Raw genomic sequence first — 18,345 nt, 5'->3', positions numbered from 1 at the left:
GAGGGCTTCTCATTGTGGTGGCTTCTCTTGTCGCGGAGAACGGGCTCTAGGGGCACGGGCTTCAGTGGTTGTGGCTCGCGGGCTCTAGAGCACAGGCTCAGTAGTTGTGGTGCACGGGCTTAGTTGCTCCGCGGCATGTGGGATCTTCCTGGACCAGGGATTGAACCCATGTCCCCTGCATTGGCAGGCGGATTCTTAACCACTGTGCCACCAGGGAAGTCCTGTCATTTTATATTAAACCCTATATGCATAGGACCTTTTTTAGGCAGTTAGGATTTATACTCCTTTGTAGTATCATGTTTTATGCAGAGAAGTCAGAATGTTGCACAACTGGCAGCAGTTTAGTAATTATCTTTTTTTTTTTTTTTTTTTTTTTTTTTGCTGCTACGGGCAGGATCTTCGTTCCCCAACCAGGGATCAAACCTTGCAGTGGAAGTGTGGAGTCCTAACCACTGGACCGCCAGGGAGTTTCCAGTAATTATCTTTAATAGCTAGCTTACGTTTTCTCCTTGGATGACTCTGAATCTACCATGCTTGGGCCCAGAATTTCATTGAAATTTGTTTTTTGTTTGTTTGTTTGTGTGTTTGTTTTTTCCTGTCTGGATCTTTTATTTTTAAATGAACGTTATCAGAATCAGTGCAGCCTATTAGAATAAGGCTTTGTATTAGAAAATAGCTGAAGAAGAGTAAGCATAGTCTAACAGAAACTCAGGAATTTACTTTTGGATTCAGTTTATTCTTGGGAATATTTTTGTAATATGTTAAGTGGATAAAAGCACATTACCAGACCATTTGTACAATATTCAGATATCCATCAAGCACCTACTGTGTGCTAGGCTCTGGGCATATGGCGTTGAACAATATGGGCAAGGCCTTTCCTTCATGAACTTACATTCTTGTGAAGGGAACAGACAACAAACAGGCGAAGAATTCCAGGTAGGGTTAAGGGCTTAGAGGAGAATCATGTGAATGTGATGGAATGTGATAGAAGATAGGGGCTGGGGGAACTACTTGAGATAAGGGGCCAGGAAAGGACTATCCTAAATGACATTTTGCTGAGACCTAAAGCATGAGAAGGAGCCAGACTTTCCAAGAGCCTCTAACTTTTGAGTTAGAGGGGGAACAAGGGCAGACTCCCTGAGGGAGGGAAAGAGTTTGACACAGTCAGGGATCAGAAAGGAAGCCCTTGTGGCTGAAACAGGGATAGGATGAGGGCAGTGGCAGCTGGTGGGATGGGGGCTTATGTTTTCCTGAGGAGAGACAGGCTTGATAGATCTTCATCAAAAATGTTAACGTTGTGGGACTTCCCTGGCAGTCCAGTGGTTAGGACTCTGTGCTTCCACTGCAGGGGTCGTGGGTTGTTTTTTGTTTTTGTGGTGAGAACAGTTAAGATTTACTCTCTTAGCAACTTTCAAGTACTAACAATACACTGTTGTTAAATGGTCCACACATTGTACATTAGATTCCCCAGAGCACCTTCTTATAACTGGAAGTTTGTACCCTTTGACCAACATCTCCCCATTTCTCCCACCCCCTAGTTCCTGGCAACCACCATTCTACTGTTTCTATGAATTAAATGTTTCTAGATTCCACATATAAGTGAGACCATGCAGTATTTGTCTTTCTCTGACTTATTTCCCTTAGCCTAATGATCTCAAGGTCCATCCATGTTGTTACAAATGGCAGGATGTTTTCTTTTTTTTTTTTGCAGTACGTGGGACTCTTACCTCACACCTGTTAGAATGGCTACCATGAAAAACACACAAGAGATAACAAGTGTAGGGTGATATCTCATTGTGGTTTTGATTTGTATTTCCCTGATGATTAGTGATACTGAACACCTTTTCATATACACGTTGGCCTTTTGTAAATTTGTAAATCTTCTTTGGAAAAATGTCTATTCAAGTCTTTTGCCCATGGTTTGTTTTTTTTTTTTTTTTTTTTTTTGGTACGTGGACCTCTCACTGCTGTGGCCTCTCCCGTTGTGGAGCACAGGCTCCGGACGCGCAGGCTCAGTGGCCATGGCTCATGGGCCCAGCTGCTCCGCGGCATGTGGGATCCTCCTGGACCGGGGCACGAACCCGTGTCCCCTGCATCGGCAGGCGGACTCTCAACCACTGCGCCACCAGGGAAGCCCTGCCCATGTTTTAATTGGATCTTTTTTTTTTTTGCTGTTGGGTTGTAAGAGTTCCTTATGTTTTGTTTTTTTTTTAATATTTATTGGAATATAGTTGCTTTACAATGTTGTGTTAGTTTATACTGTACAGCAAAGTGAATCAGCTATATGTATACATATATCTCCTCTTTTTTGGATTTCATATATTCCCTCTTTTTTGGATTTCCTTCCCATTTAGGTTACCACAGAGCACTGAGTAGAGTTCCCTATGCTATACAGTAGGTTCTCATTAGTTATCTATTTTATACATAGCATCAATAGTGTGTATATGTCAATCCCAATCTCCCAATTCATCCCACCCCCTTTTTTCCCCCTTGGCATCCATACATTTGTTCTCTACGTCTGTGGCTCTATTTCTGCTTTGTAAATAAGATCATCTATACCAATTTTTTCAGTTTCCACGTATATGGGTTAATGTACGATATTTGTTTTTCTCTTTCTGACTTCACTCTGTATGACAGTCATTAGGGTGTGGAGAAAAGGGAACCCTCCTACACTGTTGGTGGGAATGTAAATTGAGACAGCTGCTATGGAGAACAGTATGGAGGTTCCTTAAAAAACTAAAAATGGAACTGCCATGTGACCCAGCAGTCCCACTACTGGGCATATACCCAGAGAAAACCATAATTCAAAAAGACACATGCACCTCAGTGTTCATTGCAGCACTATTTACGATAGCCAGGACATGGAAACAACCTAAATGTCCATCAACAGAGGAATGGATAAAGAAGATGTGGTACATATATACAATGCAATATTACTCAGCCATAAAAAGGAAAAAAATTGAGGCACGGATTTGATCCCTGGTCTGGGAACTAAGATACCGCATGCTGCATGGTGCAGCCAAAAAAAAAAAAAATGTTAACATTATCTTTCAGCTTTTATTGTCTTTGTGCTTTGTTTTTGCATTCACAGTTCTCTGATGAACATGTATTACATTTGCAATTAGAAACATTTTATATATTTTTTAAATAATTAAATTTACTTTCACTCTGTAGAAAATAACCAACATTTTTGCACCCCAGGAAAGAATATCAGGTTATTTTTGCTTAAATAATTGTACCATTGCTGTAACTGAACTCTCTTTTCCATATCTCTAGAGCCCTTGCATTTGAGCTGATCCCTCTGCCCACTCCCCAGTTTATTTTCTTGTGCCCAGTGTGTTTTTGATGCAAAATAAAAGGTCCATACCTGCATGAATTATTAGTTACTATTCATTACTGTTGTTAGTAACTCATATTTCAGATTTTGAGAATGTGAATCTTGAGTGTAAAGATGGTAAGGCTGTGATGCTGCTTTACTGTTTGTCTCAAGGTTCAATGGTTGCAAGAAGTTAAAACCCACTCAGAGCAGCTCTGGTCAAGAGGGCTGCAGCAGACTCCCCAGGATAGGAAGGGCAGTGGCCAAGAACATGAGTTTTGGAGTCCTGTTTGATTTTTGTCTCTACCACTTACAGCCTGTAACTTTGGGCAAGTTACTGACTCTTTCTAAGCCTTAGTTTCCTCACCTGTGAAATGTGAACAGTAAAGGTCTTTAAAGCTCCTTAATTCGTGGGCTCTCTTGAAGATGACATGGCTTAGTACCTGGTGCTCTTCCCATAGCTGGGGCATCCAGGGCCAGCACATCGTGTGGACACCTGCCTGCACTGATTGCACATAGTATCTGAATAAACAGATAATTGATTGGACTGCCAAGCTCTTTTTACATTTCTGTTGAAGTATGGCATGCAGAAAGAAAAGCGTGCAAGTTAGAAGATAAATTATCAGAGTGAACATGCCTGTAGCTACCATCTAGGTACAGAAACAGCACATGGCCAACACCCCAGAAGGTCCCCTCCAGTCTCTCCCAATTATATTTCCTCCTTCTCCCCAGAAGTTACCAGTGTCCTGAATTCTAATGCTTTAGATTACTTCTGCCTGCTTTTCAACTTTGTATAAATCGCATTATAGTGTCTGTTCTTTATGTACCTGGCTTCTTTAGCTCAACCTTATGGTTGAGAGATTCTCCATGATGTCATGTGAGGATGTAGTTTGTTCGTTTTCATTTTGTATAATGTGCTGTTCTCTAAATTTCTTTCTTCCACTGTGGGTTGTTTCCAGGTTGGGGCTCTCATGAATAGTGTGCTATTAAAAACTTTAGTGAACATTTTTTGGTGTCCTTATGGACATACACGTTGTTGAGTGTTCTGCCTGAGAGTGTAGTAGCCGTGTCATTGGGTACATGTATGTTATATCTCAGTGAATAACACTAAAAAATTTTCCAAAGTAGTTAAACCAGTTTGTTTAGTTTTTTGGGTTTCCTTTTTTACTTCAAACTACTACTTAAATATTTATTTACTAAATCATCAAAATTAGTTTTGTGATTCAGTGAATACAAAGATATTCTAGGATAGCGTTTCCCAAAGTGCAGAATTCTAGTCCTGCCAGAGGCTCTGAAACTTAAAATAGGTTCTTTGTTCAGTTAAGTTTGAGAAACATTGCGTAATATATCCTCTTCTCAGAGAATGTACATTAACATTAAAAACTCTGAAAAGCCCTCCATTAAAAAATAATAGTTTGAATGATTTCCAGTTTTTTGGTCCACAGCCCTTTTGAGGCTCTGTAACACCTGTAGATAAGACACAAATGCAGCCATCTTTGGCTGCCATAAAGTTCTGTGCTTAATAACTGAGATGTTGGTTCCTTCTCTGAGGACAGTGGTTTCATTTGATGGTTAAAGCATTTGCACACTTAATAAATCTGGAAGCTGACAACTGTTTTGTCTCTGTAGGTTTTCTGGGCTTTTCTATTATTTGAGATGTTTCTTCGGCTGTTGTTGATCAGCCACCAAATCAACAATAATTACTGGTGGCCTGCTGTGCACCCAGTGTTGTGCTAAACTTGTAAGACAGAGAAGATGGTTTGCTTAATGTAAATTATTTAGGATCTAGTTGGTGAATGCGTGTGCAGTTAATACAATCACAAGTTTATTTTTTATAAAATGGAAATTATTTTTAAATTATAAATATAATTTATTTGTTGACGGTGCTATGTGACATTATTATTTAAGAAGTCAGTAATAAAATAACAGTGTCCATATTGGGCCTTTTTATATTTTTCTGTGCATTGATGTTTTTGGTTTTTCTTTCTGTCCCTCCCCTGGGACATGGGCTTTAGAACAGTGTCAGACTTCAGCCTTCCTAAGAAGTCCTGTGGTCCCACTGTCAGGGAATGAGCCAATCCCAGATCTCAGGCTAGGCCAGCTTGATTTCTGTGCCCTCATAGTGTGTGCATTTATCTGTGTGGCTGAATGTCGTTTAACTTCAGAAACTACAGAGTGCCCTAGTGCTGACTGGTTAATTCATGTTCTCCACATAAACCTCACAGTAAGTAAATTGGTATTGATGATTTATATCTGGAAGGAGACACTTTTGAGAAGTTAACTTCTCCAAGGTCACACAGCCATTAAGTGCTGCAGACAAGATTGAGGGTGAGCCATCTAGCTGCATTTTTATTATGCTTCTTTTCCTGTTTTGATAAATCTAAATTACAAAGAAAGCGATAAATATAAGAGAAGGCCTATTTTTCTGTCACCCTGAATTAACAGCTGCTAATATTTTAGAGTATTTGTGTCTAATCTATTTTTTCCCGTTTTCCCCACACACCCCCTTCATTCTTTCACAGTGACACCCACACTGCTTAGGGTGGAAGGTGTTCCTGCAGTCCCTTTAAAAAATAGTTTTATAGCTGCTTCTGAAAGCTTACCGTTTCTTGTGTGTGGTTTAAAACTGTTTATCTAAATGGTGTATTTTATATATGTGTAATCATTCAACTTGTATTTTTTTACTCAACTTTTTATTTTCAAATTGATACACTATGTACAAATCCAGTAACCATCTTGTAGGATTCCACTGGAAGACAGACCAGCTTTTATTTATCTGTTATCTTATGGATAGACAATTAGGTTACCTCGAATTTTCCACTTTCGTAGTCCCCCTAATGAGCACGCTTGTACATGTCTCCACATGTGTACACGTATGAGAGTTTTTCTAGGGTGTGTTCCCAGAAGAGGAGTGACTGGTTTTCAGTTTTGCTAGATGCAGCCCTGTTGCTTACCAGAGGGGCTGCAACAGTTTGTGCTTCACAGTGTGTGACAAATAGCATTTACTCCAGTACCTGATTAATATTAGACTTTGAGATTTTTTGATGGTTTAAAAATTTTGTATCTGACTTTAATTTGCATTTCCCTGATTACTATTGAGATCAACCCTCTTTTCATGTCCGTTGGCCACTCTTTATTTCCTCTTCTGTGAGCTTCTTGTTCATGTCACTCATTTTCCTTTTGATTTGTAAGTTTTATATAAACTTCATATAAACAGAAAATAATGACAGCAGATTATTACAAATATATATTATATAACGAGTATATATCCAGAAGAGATTCTGTATACCAGTCCTTTGTTTTTACTTGTTGTAAATATCTTCTCTGAGCCTGTGGCTCATCTATTTTTTTTTAATATTTTATTTTATTATTTTTGGTGGCACCACATGACATGCAGGATCTTAGTTCCCTGAGCAGGGATCATACCCACGCCCCCTGCAGTGGAAGCATGGATTCTTAACCACTGGACCACCACAGAAGTCCCATGTGGCTCATCCTTTAACTGTGTTTATGGTGTCTTGTCTTATAAGTAGTTTTATATTTTGTTGTGACCCAATCTGTTTTGCCTTTCTTTTATGGGATATGCTTTTTGTGACTTGTTTACAAAGACTTTCCCCATGCTAAGGTCACAAATCTATTCTGTATTTCTTATCGTGGTATTAGTTTTGCTTTTTTTACATTTAATTCTTTTATCGACTCGGTATTTTATTTTGGAAATATGAATATAATTTTATTTTTTCCACTTTTATTCCAAAACAGTTTATTGAATCCTTTCCCCATTGGTTTGAAGAGCCACCTCTGCCATTTTTCAAGTCCCTATGGATGGGTGGGTCTATTTCTGGTCTTGTTACCCAGCTGTTTAATACATTGTTCTATTCCTCTGATTTAATTACTGAGCTCTGCAAAATATTTGATAACACCAAATCCACCCGAACGCCAGCTTCATTCTTTGTTCTCAAAATTTTGTTGGTTATTCTTAGATCATTAAGTTCCTTTCATAATCCTATGAATTTATTGATCAGTGTGGGGAAGTGGAATCTTACATTGGAGTTTTCTTATCCCCAAACATGTATCTCTCTTGTTTATTCACATCTTTTTTATACTCTTCAGAAAAGTTTTTTAGTTTTCTACATCAGCGTTTGGCACATCTTTTGTTACCTTTATTTGACACTGTAGTTTTTGTTGCTATTGTGTTTTTCGTGTTAGATTTTTATTTTATTTATTGTTTTAATGTTTCTGATTTGTATGTAAGCTCATATCCAGCATCTTGGTAAACCTGTTAGTTCAGGCTTCCCTGGTGGTGCAGTGGTTGAGAGTCTGCCTGCCGATGCAGGGGACACGGGTTCGTGCCCCAGTCCGGGAAGATCCCACATGCCGTGGAGTGGCTGGGCCCGTGAGCCATGGCCGCTGGGCCTGCGCGTCCGGAGCCTGTGCTCCGCAACGGGAGAGGCCACACAGTGAGAGGCCCGCGTACTGAAAAAAAACCAAAAGAAAACCTGTTCTTTTATGTCATCTTTTTCCCCTTGAGTTTTCTATGTAGATGATTATATAATATGAAAATAAGGGCAGTTTTTTCTCTTCCTTGACAATTTTTATATCTTATTTCCTCTTCTTGTTTAGGGGATAGTAAGGCTCACTAGAAAAACACTGAATAGTAGAGGTGATAGTGGGCATCCTTGTCTTTTTCCTGACTTTAATGGAAATACTTCTGAAGTTTCATCATTAAGTTTGCTATGGTTTCTTCAGTAGGTTAAGGAACTTCCTTTCTATTCCTACTGTTTGCTTTTTTTAATAATCATCTGTATTGGTTTTTTGTTTTTCATTATTTTCTGTTTTATCTTTATTATTCCTTTTATTTTCTTAGTAATAACATAGGAATTTTTAAAATTTCTTATACTCAGATCATTTATTTTCAGTCTGTTTTTTAAAATATGTTATCTGTTAATGCTGTTGAAAGAAGGCAGACTAAAAAGTCTGCATAACATATCATTTCATTTATGTGACATTCTGGTAAAGGCAAAAATATAGGGATGAAAAACATCAGTGGTTGCCTGCATGTTGGGGGAAGGATTGATTACAAAGGGACACCGGTAGAATGTTTGTTGTGGTGGAACTGTTTAATATCTTGATTGTGCTGGTGGTTACATAAGCGTCAAAACTTACAGAACAGTACAACAAAAAGGATGAATTTTACTGTATGTAAATTATAAGCCAGTAAAAAAAAATCACATGGATACAAAAAATATATAAAGTAATTCTACTTTTTTAAAAAGGTACATTATTTTTATGTTTTCTTTTTTTATAAATTTATTTATTTTTGGCTGCATTGGGTCTTTGTTGCTGTGCACGGGCTTTCTCTAGTTGCAGCAAGTAGGGGCTACTCTTTGTTGCGATGTGCATGCTTCTCATTGTGGTGGCTTCTCTTGTTGCGGAGCATGGGCTCTAGGCATGTGGGCTTCAGTAGTTGTGGCGCTCAGGCTCAGTAGTTGTGGCTTGCGGGCTCTAGAGCACAGGCTCAGTAGTTGTGGTGCACGGGCTTAGTTGCTCTGCAGCATGTGGGATCTTCCTGGACCAGGGATTGAACCCGTGTCTCCTGCATTGGGAAGTGGATTGTTAACCCCTGTGCCACCAGGGAAGTCCTAAAAAAGTACATTATTTTTAAAAGTTAATTTTCTGTAAGGATTGTTTTAGTAATACCCAGTGCATTTTCATATGTAGCACTTTTTTAAATGAGGAGGGAAAATTTTTGTTTTCATTGTTTTGAATTTTAATGTATTCAAGTATAAGAGTCAAAATAATACTTAAAATATATATAGGTAACAATGTAATATAACAAAGTGACATTACTAAGTAATATAACAAAGTGATGCCAAGTAGTATAACAAAGTAGTATAAAAAGGAGTGCTCTCACCTTTCTTTCTTATCCACTGCTTTCCTCTCTGTCCACTATGTGTCTTTCCACTGTTTTTCATATGTACATACAAATATTGGTTTTATTTTGTATTCCTTTCTAACACAAAAGTTAACATATTATAAACATTGTTCTATATCTTACTTCTTCACTTGATGTATTCTAGAAATCTTTCCATGTCAGTACTTAGAGAACATCCTTATTCTTTTTTTTTTTAACTGCTGTAAAGTTTTCTATTGGGTGGATGTATCATGGTTTATGTATGAAATCTCTCATTGTGATCCCTTGGCTTATTTTTAATTATTTACTGTTACAAACAATTTTGCAGCCAATAACCTTATATACATGCATCATTTTGGACATATGCACCTGTATCTGAAATAAACTTCAGGAACAAAATTACTGATAAAATAATAAAAGTATTTGTAATTTGTATAAGTATGTATTTCCAAACTGCCCTCCATAGAGGTGTTACCACTTTTTACTCTACCAGAAATACATGAGAGAGGGAATTTTTTTCTTTTCTTAACTCTCTTTAGTTTTTATTACTGAAATATTTTAAATTAGGTATAGATATTGTGACATTCTACTCATAAGTATATCAGTGTATGACTCTTAAAAATAGGAAAATATTTTTTAAATTAAAAAAAATTTTAACAGCTTTATTGAGGTATGACTTACATACCATATAATTATTTCATTTTAATTATACAACTGAATGATTTTTACTACATTTACAGGGTTCTGCAACCATTACCACAGTCAAATTTTAAAATATTTCCATTACCCTAAAAAGATCCTTTATGTCCATTTGTAGTCAGTCACGGACCCACCCCAAGGTAACCACTAACCTACTGCCTATAGGGGCATTTCATATGATAATATGGTCTTTTGTGTTGGGTTTCATTTACTTAGCATAATGTTTTTTAGGTTCACCCATTTTCTGAATTCTTTTTTTTTTTTCTTGAAGTGTAGTTAATTTACAATGTTGTGTTAGTTTCTGGTGTACAGCAAAGTGATTCATTTATATATATATATGTGTGTGTGTGTGTGTGTGTCTGTGTGTGTGTGTGTATAAATATATATATACACACACACATAAATATTCTTTTTCATTATGGTTTATTACAGGATATTGGATATAGTTCCTTGTGCTATACAGTAGGAACTTGTTTATTTACTTTATATATTGTAGTTTGTATCTGCTAATCCCAGACTCCTAATTTATCCCACATCCCCCTTCCCCTTTGGTAACCATAAGTTTGTTTTCTGTGTTGGTGAGTCTGTTTCTGTTTTGTAAATAAGTTCATTCGTATCATATTTTAGATTCCACATATAGATGATGCCATATGATACTTGTTTTTCTCTTTCTGACTTCATTTAATGTGATAATCTCTAGGTCCATCCATGTTGCTGCAAATGGCATTATTTCACTCTTTTCTGTGGCTGAGTAGCATTCCATTGTATTCCACATTTTCTTTATCCATTCATCTGTCAATGGAAATTTAGGGTTGCTTCCACACCTTGGCTATTGTAAATAGTGCTGCTGTGAACATTGGGGTGCATGTATCTTTTCAAACTAGAGTTTTTTTCAGGATATATGATGAGGAGCGGGTTTGCTGTATCATATGGTAACTCTAGTTTTAGTTTTTTAAGGAACTTCCATACTGCTTTCCATGGTGGCTGCAACAGTTTGCATTCTCACCAACAGTGTAGAAGGGTTCCCTTTTCTCCACTCCCTCTCCAGCATTTATTATTTGTAGACTTTTTGATAATGACCACTCTGACCAGTGTGAGGTGATACCTCATTGTAGTTTTGATTTGTAGTTCTCTAATAATTAGTGAAGTTGAGCATCCTTTCATGTGCCTATTGGCCAGCTATTTGTTTTCTTTGGAGAAATGTCTGTTTAGGTCTTCTGCCCATTTTTTTAATTGGGTTGTTTGTTTTTTTGTAACTGAGTTGTATGAGCTTTTTGTATATTTTGGAAATTAAGCCTTTGTCAGTTACATCGTTTTCAGATATTTTTCCCAGTCTGTAATTTGTCTTTTTGTTTTGTTTATAGTTTCTTTTGCTTTGCAAAAGCCTGTAAGTTTAATTATATCTCATTTGCTTATTTTTGCTTTTATTTCTATTGCCTTGGGAGACTGACCTAAGAAAACATTGCTACAATTTATGTCAGAGAGTGTTTTGCCTATGTTCTCTTTTAGGAGTTTTATGGTGTCAAATCTTATATATAAAGTCTTTAAGCCATTTTGAGTTTATTTTTGTGTATGGTGTGAGGAAGTGTTCTAACTTCATTGGTTTACATGCGGCTGTCCAGCTCTCCCAACACCATTTGCTGAAGAGACTGTCTTTTCTCCATTGTATATTCTTGTCTCCTTTCAAAGATTAATTGACTATAGGTGTATAGGTTTATTTTTGGGCTTTCTGTTCTGTTCCATTGATCCATCTGTCTGTTTTTGTGCCAGTACCATGCTGTTTTTTTGTTTTGTTTTGTTTTTTTTGCGGTACGCAGGCCTCTCACTGTTGTGGCCTCTCCCGTTGCGGAGCACAGGCTCCGGACGCGCAGGCTCAGCGGCCATGGCTCGCGGGCCCAGCCGCTCCGCGGCATGTGGGATCTTCCCGGACTGGGGCACGAACCCGTGTCCCCTGCATCAGCAGGCGGACTCTCAACCACTGCGCCACCAGGGAAGCCCATGCTGTTTTGATTACTGTAGCTTTGTAGTATTGTCTGAAGTCTGGGAGAGTTATGCCTCCAGCTTTGATCTTTTTTCTCAGGATTGCTTTGGTAATTCTGGGTCTTTTGTGATTCCATATAAATTTTAGGATTATTTGTTCTGGTTCTGTGAAAAATGTTTTGTGTAATTTGATAGGGATCACATTAAATCTGTAGATGGTTTTGGGTAGTATGGCCATTTTAACAATATTAATTCTTCTAATCCAATAGCATGGTATATCTTTCCATTTCTTTGAATCAGCTTCAGTTTCCTTTATCAATGTCTTATAGTTCTCAATATATAAGTCTTTCTCCTCCTTGGTGAGGTTTATTCCTAAGTGTTTTTCTTTTTTGATGCAGTTTTATAAGGGATTTTTAAAAAACTTTCCCTTTCTACATTTCATTGTTAGTGTAAAGAAATGCAACAGATTTCTGTACGGTGATTTTGTATCCTGCTAACGTACTGAGTTTGTTTATCAGTTCTAGTAGTTTTTGTGTGGAGTTTTTTATATATGGTATCATGTCACCTACATATAATGACAATTTTTACATCTTCCTTTCCAACTTGGATACCTTTTATTTCTTTTTCTTCTCTGATTGCCGTGGCTAGGACTTCCAATACTACGTTGAATAGAAGTGGTGAGAGTGGGCATCCTTGTCTTCTTCCAGATTTTAGTGAGAAGGTTTTAAGCTTTTTACCAAGTATTATGTTGGCTGTGGGTTTGTCAAAAATAGCTTTTATTATGTTGAGATATGTTCCCTCTATACTCACTTTGATAAGAGTTATTAACATGAATGTATGTTGAATTTTATCAGACGCTTTTCCTGCATCTGTTGAAATGATCATGTGGTTTTGTCTTTTCTTTCGTGAATGTGGTGTGTCACATTGATTGATTTGCATACGTTGAACCATCCTTGTGACCCTGGGATGAATGAATCCAACTTGATCATGTTGTATGATCTTTTTTTTGTGTTCTTGAATTCGGTTTGCTAGTATTTTGTTGAGAATTTTTGCATCTATATTCATTAAAGATATTGGCCTGTAATTTTCTTTTTTGGTGCTTTGTCTGATTTTGGTATCAGGGTGATAGTGGCTTCATAGAATGACTTTGGGAGTGTTTCCTCCTCTTCAGTCTTTTGGAAGAGTTTGAGAACGACTGGTATAAGTTCTTTTTTGTATGTTTGGTAAATTCCCCAGTGAAGCCATCCCCATGTTCTGAATTCTTAAATAAAATGTTATAGCCAAACAAAGTATCAGTACTTTGTTTCTTTTTACAGCTGAATAGTATTCCATTGTATGGATATAGCACATTTATTTACCCAGGAACATTTTCAGTTAACATCATCACACCTAACAAAATAAATAATCCTTTTCACATCACCTAATATCAACATTGTCTTCAGTTTCTCCAGGATCCAGTCTGGGATCATACACTGCAATTGTGTATGTCTCTTAATCTCTTTTAATATTGAGGCATCCCTTGTTTTACGGGATTGACTAGCTGTAAACACCATGCTAGTTGTCCCATAGAACACCCCACCTCCTGGGTTTGTTGGAGTGTTTCTCTGTGGAGTTCTTAGCTTGTTCTTCTGTTTTCTGTATTTTGTATAAAATGTGATTACATTCCAGTTAAACATTTTGGCTAGGATGTACACTTCACATTGTATCTCATTTGGAGACACATAATATGTGTTTGTTCCATTATTTATGCTGAGATTGATGATTGGATGAGAGTGGCAGCATTCCTTCACTGTGAATTTTATATTTTTTTCAGTCCTTACAAGTAAAAAGTAATCTTTCTGGTGTCACTTTGGTACCATACAACGTCTAATCCCCCATCAATCTTTCATTTGATGATTAAAACACTGATTGGTAATCATTGCCTGAATCAGTAATTTCATGAAAGGTTGCAACATGATAGTTTTCTTATTCTGTCATCCTATCTACATTCATAATTGGCAGTTTTCTATAAAGAAGAGCTTCTCCTTTTCACTTGGAGCTATTTGTCTTCCCTGAACTACAAATCACTCTTTAAAACAAAACAACAAGAGAAAAAATTTGACTTGTCTTCTCCCCCAGTAATTTTCAAGTAAGGGACTGGTATAATATCTTCCTCATTGAAATGTTATACATTGCTGGTATTCAGTTGCATGTATTTTATGATTACCACTGTGGTGTTCTCTTTAAGTTTATGGATTAAACAAAAGTTGAGTGTGTAAGGGTTTTGAGTTTCCTGACAGGATTTTTTGTCTGTTTGTTTATGTGTTTTTCAAGATATGTTTTGGTAGTTAAGCTGAAATAATACTGTGATCAGATAATGGGGCCTGTGTTAAATTAAGTTTTGAATTTTGGAGACAGCTTATGTAACCTAATATGATCAGTTTTCTTTTTAGTATAATCATTTTATTTATTTTTATATATTTGTTTTTTTTTGGCTCACTGGGTCTTTGTTGCTGCACACGGGCTTTCTCTAGTTGCAGCGAGCGGTGGCTTCTCTTGTTGAGGAGCATGAGCTCTAGGCATGCGGGCTTCAGTAGTTGCAGCATGCAGGCTCAGTAGTTATGGCATGCAGGCCCCAGAGCATGCGGGCTTCGGTAGTTGTGGCATGCAGGCTCAGCAGTTGTGGTGCATGGGCTTAGTTACCCTGCGGCATGTGGGATCTTCCCAGACCAAGGATCAAACCCGTGTCCCCTGCATTGGCAGGTGGATTCTTAACCACTGCGCCACCAGGGAAGCCCATGATCAGTTTTTTAGTAAATGTTTCGTGTGGTCTTGAAAAGAATATTCCTGTTCTTTTTAATTGAATGAAGGGTACTAAATCAAGACTATTAATAATAATTTTATTTGAAACACTTCCATCCTTATTTTTTTCTGCTTGATGTATTTAGTTATTTAGAGAGATTTGTTAAAAATCTCCTGTTAGGATTACAGATTTTCCCATTTGTACTCACACTTTTCAGAGTTGGCTTTGTGTATTTTGAGACTATGTTTCTATGTTTCTATAGCTTCACGATTGTTAAATTATCTTGATCTGTGTGGAATGTATATGTTGGTTCCTTTTATTAGTAACAAAATCTCCTTGTCCCTTTTAAATGCTGTTCATTTAAATACATGATGTTAATAAATCACTACAGCAGATTTCTGATTGGCATTTTCCTGATTTTTAAAAAATTTCCTAATTTTTAAACTTTTTGTGTTGTTTTCTTTTAGGCATGTATCTTATAAGTAGTATATGGCAGAGTTTTAAGCCAATCTGAGAGTCTGTTTTTCAGTAGGTGAGTTTACGTTTATATTTACTCTGATATCGGATGCATTTAAATTTACTTTTGCCACCTCCTTCTGTGGTTTTCCATTTGCCATGCATTTTCTCTGCTTTTTTCCTTTTTTCCAGCCCTCTGTTGAGTCGATAGCTTGCTTTGTTTCTTTTATTTCTTAATCTGTGTGGAATGTATATGTTCAGTATCTGTTCTTTCAGGGTCGTCACGCTAAAGGTTACTACACATTATTAAATGAAACTCTTTTTAAAGCAACCACATCATTTTTATATAGTATTTTGGTTTCACTTTTTTAACCACACCAAAAAACACTGTTTTTGTTCTTCGCTCTCTCTCTCTCTCTCTCTCTCTCTCTCTCTCTCTTTTACTATGTATATTTATTAGTTTTCATTATCTTTCAATAATCTCTTTACTTACTTTTGTTTCTTGAATTCCGTTCCTTCCTCCTGAGTTCATTTTTCTTCATACTAAAATACATTCCCTTGGTACTCCTTTTAGCTAGAGTTTGTGCACTTTATAAGTCCTAGTCCATTTCACAGTGTTTTTATTTCACCTTCATTTTACTTGAACTCTAAAATTCACCTGTAAAATATGTACAGTAAAACCAGTTGGCCCACAATATAGGGTTATTGGGGGGAACTAATAAAATTTGTTGAAATACTTTATAAACGGTTTTGTGTGTGTACGTAATGCTATTATTATTAGCTAATATACATCCTATTAGAGTTATATTAGAATTACAGTGTTTTGAATGGATTTTAAAAATCATTGCTTACTGTACTTAGTTAATATTTACTGAGACAAAAGAGAATAATACCTACTAGAAATATCATGAATTGTACATGCTCACACCTTGGGAGAAGAGATGAGATAAGGTGAAACTCGGGATCCTAACTGCTAGCTTAGGGTTACTCCCATTCATTGGAACTTTGAGATACGCAAGCATGAAGTCCAATTTTTTTACTTTGTTTTTATCTATTTACAAAGACAGTACACAAATAGTGTGGAAAATCCAAATGATAAAAGAAAGAGAGAAAGAAATCTTCCAGGAAGTCCATAGAGTTGAAACCATTGACATATTGGGACACATCCTTCCAGACATCTTGCTCTGCATGTGTGGCTGTGTGGATTCTGGAGACTTGTCTTTTCATCTTTCAAAAGGAATCATACTACATATGCAATTTTGCTACTGCATTTTTCACTAAGTAATATATCAAGAGAATATAGCTAAGTATCATTGCATATAATGAATAAATGTATACCGTTGTATGGATGTATCATAATTTTGTTTAACCAATTCCCTATTGGGAGACTTTAAAATAATTTTTTATATTATAAATTATGCACAGTTGCCTGATTATTTCTTTAAGATAAGTTGCTAGCAGTGATATTGGTCAAAGAGTGTGCTTGAAGGCATTCAAGTCTTTGATACATGTTTAATAAATCTCTCCAAAAACTGCACAAGAATGCCTCTTTTCCTCACACAAACTAAGTATTGTCATTTTTCCCCCTTAATTTTCCAGTTTGAGATTTTTGTCAATATCTCTGCTTACTTGTGAGTTTGAATATCTTTTCTTGTTTTATCGTTCATTTGTAATTCTTTTGAGAACTTCCCCTTTGGCTGTTTATTCTCTTTTTGCATTCATCCATTTCTTATTAAGCTGTATGAACTCTTATTTGGCTTATAAATTATTATAAATATCTTATTTTTTCCCTGTTTTTTAAAAAAATCTTTTAACCTTGTTTGTGCTTTTTGTCACGTTGTTTTTTTGCTTTTCAACCTTGTTCAAGAACTTTATGAAATTTTTATTTGATCAAAATTTCCTTTATGAGTTCTGGGTTGTTTCCTTAGATGGGATAACTAAAAGTTCTTCCCCATTTCAAAATTGTTAAATGTTCATTTGTATATTTTGTGTGTCTGTACTCCTAGCAGTTTATTTTTCTCCCATTTGAATCTTTAATCCATTTGGAGTGTTTTTGGTATAAGGAGTGATACATATCAGTGCCTTCCTGTTTGTCACATCCTGTTCTGGTTTTTAAATTTGACTGATGAAAATCAATATATGAGCATCCTAAAGCATGGCAGGAATTGAGATGTGCTTCATAGTTTTCAGTTTACTAATGTGTCTTGGGTATTTGTAAGTAGAGATAGAGGTTCAAAGGGGAGGGAGTGGATTGGGAGGTGGTAGTTGACAGTCTCATGTCAGGGTTACCTTCTGTGTATGTGTGTGGAACAGAGAATTAAAGACAGGATACCAGCAGAGTGTCTCTTAGAAGTTTCGTGTTTCACTTCTTTTTAGTGACCCTGAGTTCTTTATCCAGGGAAGTGGAACTGTGGTAGGATGTCGTAAGACACCATCTGACGTGAGGACTTAGAGGTTTTACGTCTTGAATACCAAGTGCTCTTCTTCCCTGATGAACCCATGAACTCTCTGAATTCTGTGGATTCGTGGGCTTTTTTTAACGTTTTATTTCAGCATATGTTCAGAAAGAAATTGGAATGGGGAAGGGGTTCCATTCCCCTCTTTGACGTCTAATTCCCTGACCCATAAGTAGATGCTGTTAAGTTTCTTACGTATCTTACAGAAATTTCAAGCACTATTTTTGACTACTTGCTACTGAATGTTCAGTCGATGAAATTGAAGGTCTTTCACTCAGAAGAAATAAATCAAGAAGGTAAGAAATAAAATCTTTTGACGCTTTGAAACATTCATCAAGTAAGAAGAATCCATCAAGATTATTTCTTTAGGATAATCCCTTTTGACAATAAAAATCAATTTAGTGAACATAAACAGGATGGAATAGCCGCAAAGGGTAGAACACGGGCCATCTGTTAATTCACACTGTGTTAACATCTTCATTCTGTAGAGATGAGGAAACTGAGGCTTCCAGAAGTCAATAACATACCCATAGCTCTCCCTGGTTGGCAAAGGACAGAACTAGGCGTGGGCTCTGGTCTCTGCCTTTGGAGCCACCTGTGCTGTGGGTAACCTGAAGTCTGTTCCAGCCAGTCCTTGAAAGACCTTCCCCCACTTTTGGAATAGATAGCTCCTGTTCTTTTTGCTGCTACTTTATTTTCTTCGTAGGCCCATAAGCAGTAGACATCATAACTACAGACACAATTT

The 18,345-nt window shown here is 36.8% G+C and overlaps 1 protein-coding gene across 9 annotated transcripts in view; it reads left to right on the top strand.

Moving 5' to 3' along the window:
- Positions 1–18,345, top strand: part of B3GALNT1 (beta-1,3-N-acetylgalactosaminyltransferase 1 (globoside blood group)) — a 31,875-nt gene that overhangs the window by 9,169 nt on the left and 4,361 nt on the right. For 6 of the 9 annotated variants that reach the window (XM_032631516.1, XM_032631517.1, XM_032631521.1 and 3 more), the window contains 2 exons: positions 15,156–15,220; positions 17,807–17,896. The gene's annotated coding sequence lies outside the window, so the exon portion shown is untranslated. Of the gene's footprint in view, positions 1–443; positions 475–15,155; positions 17,897–18,345 lie in introns of those variants that run through there. The other 3 variants (XM_032631519.1, XM_032631523.1, XM_032631518.1) reach the window with 3 other exon arrangements.

Source organism: Phocoena sinus, chromosome 4 (assembly GCF_008692025.1).
Source record: "Phocoena sinus isolate mPhoSin1 chromosome 4, mPhoSin1.pri, whole genome shotgun sequence".
Taxonomy (NCBI): domain Eukaryota; kingdom Metazoa; phylum Chordata; class Mammalia; order Artiodactyla; family Phocoenidae; genus Phocoena; species Phocoena sinus.
The sequence above is the reverse complement of the archived record's forward strand: the minus strand, read 5'-3'. Positions and strand labels throughout refer to the sequence as shown.